This window comes from Octodon degus, unplaced genomic scaffold, assembly GCF_000260255.1.
Source record: "Octodon degus isolate 3935 unplaced genomic scaffold, OctDeg1.0 scaffold00001, whole genome shotgun sequence".
Taxonomy (NCBI): domain Eukaryota; kingdom Metazoa; phylum Chordata; class Mammalia; order Rodentia; family Octodontidae; genus Octodon; species Octodon degus.
The window spans coordinates 22759997-22763142 of NW_004524577.1; the positions used below are offsets into that span (position 1 = coordinate 22759997).

The 3146-nt window shown below is 44.4% G+C and overlaps 1 pseudogene; it reads right to left on the reverse strand.

Annotated features, from left to right (window-relative positions):
• The window catches only part of LOC101565806, a 10326-nt pseudogene extending 10084 nt beyond the window's left edge, over positions 1 to 242 (reverse strand).
• Positions 243 to 3146: the final 2904 nt, after the last annotated feature.

Below are 3146 nucleotides of genomic sequence, written 5' to 3' on the forward strand. Positions count from 1 at the left end.
AAAAAAAAAAAAAAGAATACACGGCCACCGTGCCGGTTTTGCATCTTCAGGAGATGCTTGGCACCCTCGCGTTTCTTGCCCAGCTCACAGAAGAAATGGCCCACATTCTCCAGAGCCACATCATCTGGGTCAAAGTACCCCAGAGAGAAGTAGGTGTAGGAGGCCTGCAGGTGCAGGTTCACCAAGCAGTTGACAGCAGCCTCCACCCCGGTGGAATAATTTTGACGAATCTGAGAGGTCATGGTTGATCAGCAATAAGGAGCTACCCACAAAAGAACGGTGTTGTCCAGTCCTGGAAGGAGGAGATAGGCAAGATGTTCCCAAAATTTGTACCTGGAAGGTGGATAGGAAGATGAAAGAGGGAGCTCCCAGGTCTGTTCCGTCCAAACACTGTTGAAGCAAGAAACAGATCCGCAGGACCTCCACACATGCCGCTTGTGAGAACTTAAAAAAAAAAAAAAAATGCACAAACCTGGATGTGGTGGCACACGCCTGTAATCTCAGCACTCAGGAAGCTGAGCTAGGAGGATCAGCACCAGCAGAGTCCATGGTGAGCTACATGGCAAGTTCAAGGTCAGTCTGAACTACAAAATCAGACCTTGTCTCCAAAAAGGAAAAAAAAAATTATACAGAGGAAGGAAGCCCTGGTTTCATTCTCCAGTTCCAGAAAAAGAAACAATAATAAGACCTGTACATATTTGAAGTGTATAGATTGATGTTTTTTCATATAGGTTAATGTTTTCTGGAATGTGGAATCACCAGAAATGTGATAGCTGACACCTCTATGTAATTACCATTTTTAAAAAAATCTTTTTATTTTTTAATTTATTTACTACAGGCTCTCACTACACAGTTCAGACTTACAGTGATCCTCCTGCCTCAGCTGGCATGGTATGCGGTACCGGGGATTGAACTCAGGCCCTTGCGCTTGCCAGGCAAGCACTTATTCTACTGGGCCCCTAGTTATCATTTTTGAACCCTCTCACTAGCATCACCTTATCTTCCCTCTCTTACTTTCTCTCTGTGCTGGGGTTGGAATCCAGGGCAGGCACTCTGTTATTTTCTGGTAGTTCCTTGAAATGGCTCATCAAACAAAAGTATTCCATGTCCTTTTTGCCACAAATATTTGGATGAGAGAGCCAAGAACGAGGGCCAAGCTTGGTGGTGCATGCCTATAATCCCAGGACTCCAAAGGCTGAGGCAGGAGGATTGTAGGGAGTGGAGGATCTTGTCTTAAAAAAATACTAAAAATCCAAAACATACAAAAAACAGTGTCCAGAGTTTGTTTCAAAGGTGAGGGGGGAGGATTAATGGAAAAACTGGCTTTGCAGAGCTGACTTGAGCTGAACAAAGAGAAAAAAGGATAAAAGGGAAAAATAAAAGTGCACAGTGGAGCCACCATAGTGGGCTCCCCGTGCACTCTGATCTCTTTTATGCTGCCCCTACCTCGTGGGAGCCAGAGAGAAGTTCCACATACAGGGTCCACAGAATATTTGGCTCTTACCTGGGCTCTGCATTGACAGGAACCATCCACCTCTCCAGCCAGTTTTGCTGCACCCTACCTCCTCTGTCACTACCACTGCCCTATATTCCCAACCCTTATTCACTCCTGCCTCTCCTTTCTGGGATTAAACCCAGGACCCCACACATGCTAGGTAAGCATTTTATAATTCCTAGGTTAGAGAGAAACCATAAATATTTAGCGGGGAGCCCTGAAACTTTTTCTGGTGCACTTCCTTACATGGAAGCCATTTGGTAAATGTAGATGCTAAATAACTAGGATCTGCAACTTAGTGGTAGAGCCTGTGCTTAGGTTTTAGGTTGGGGTAGGGGTGAGAGAGCCCCATGTTCAGTCCCCAACACTAAAATGAATACAATACTGTACTAGAAAAGCATTTATAGGGGGCGGGGAGATGGCTCAGTAGAATAAGTGCTTCCCTGGCAAGCCCAAAGGTCTGAGTTCAATATCTGGTTCCGACAAAAAGAAAAAGAAAAGCATTCGTAAACCTGGAAAGATGAAGATCTTCATGGAAAATGAAGGTCTTTAATATACATCAGTCCATTTTGGGGGAGGGCAGAACCAGGGATTGAACTCAGGCCCTTGTGATTGCCAGGGAAGTGCTTATTGTACTGAGCCATCTCCTTGGCCCCAAATCCTTTTTGGCAGAACCGAGGATTGAACTCAAACCCTTGCACTTGCTGAGGAAAAGCTTATTCCACTGAACCTTCTCCCCGGCCCAATTCTTTTTTTGTTTGTTTGGGTTTTTTTGTGGAACCAGGGATTGAACTCAGGTCCTTGTGCTTGTCAGGCAAGCATTTATTCTACTGAGCCATCTCCCCGGCACCCCCAATCCTATTTTTTTTTTTTTTAATTTTTATTTATATGTGTGTGTGTATGGTCAGCTCAGCCCACCAGGGGGCAGGGCTGGCTGGCATGTGGTGCTGGGGGATTGAACCGCGGTCCCTGTGCTTTACTAAGCTTGTTCTAAGTAGGTGCTTTACACCACTGAGCCATCTCACCAGCCCCCCAATCCTATTTTTTAAGGCTTGAAAATTTACTAGAAAAATTAGGAGGAATAGACATTAACTTAAATGTTAATTTGGGAAGACTTTTAAGGTATAAACTTCGCTGTCTATAATCACTTAATGTCTCACCTTCCTCATCTTTATTTTACACATTTTTTGTGTATGGTGCTGGGGATTGAATCCAGAGCCTGAGGCATGCTAGGCAACAATCCTATCCTCAAGCCTTTGTCTTTTATTTATTTTTTTCTTTTTCCTTCTTCTTCTTTAGGTCTCCTGTGTAGCTTAGGCCGCTCTTGAACTTGCTTGGTTGCCCAGGGTGGCCTCCAACTCCGGGCGATCTTACTGCCTCAGCTTCCCCAGTGCTGGGATTACATGCATATGTCATCATGCCCAGCTACACTTCCTCATCTTTAAAATGAAAATAAAAGGCGCAAAAATACATGGAACTCTTAAGACCAGTATGTGATACCTCTGGATGTATGCTTATTGCACTGCTTGTCTTTACTTTCTATAAACTATCTGCAACATTTCCTAAGAAAATTTACTGCTTTAGGGGCTGGTGAGATGGCTCGGTGGTCTAAAGCTCCTACTTAGAACAAGCTTAGCAAAGCACAGGGACC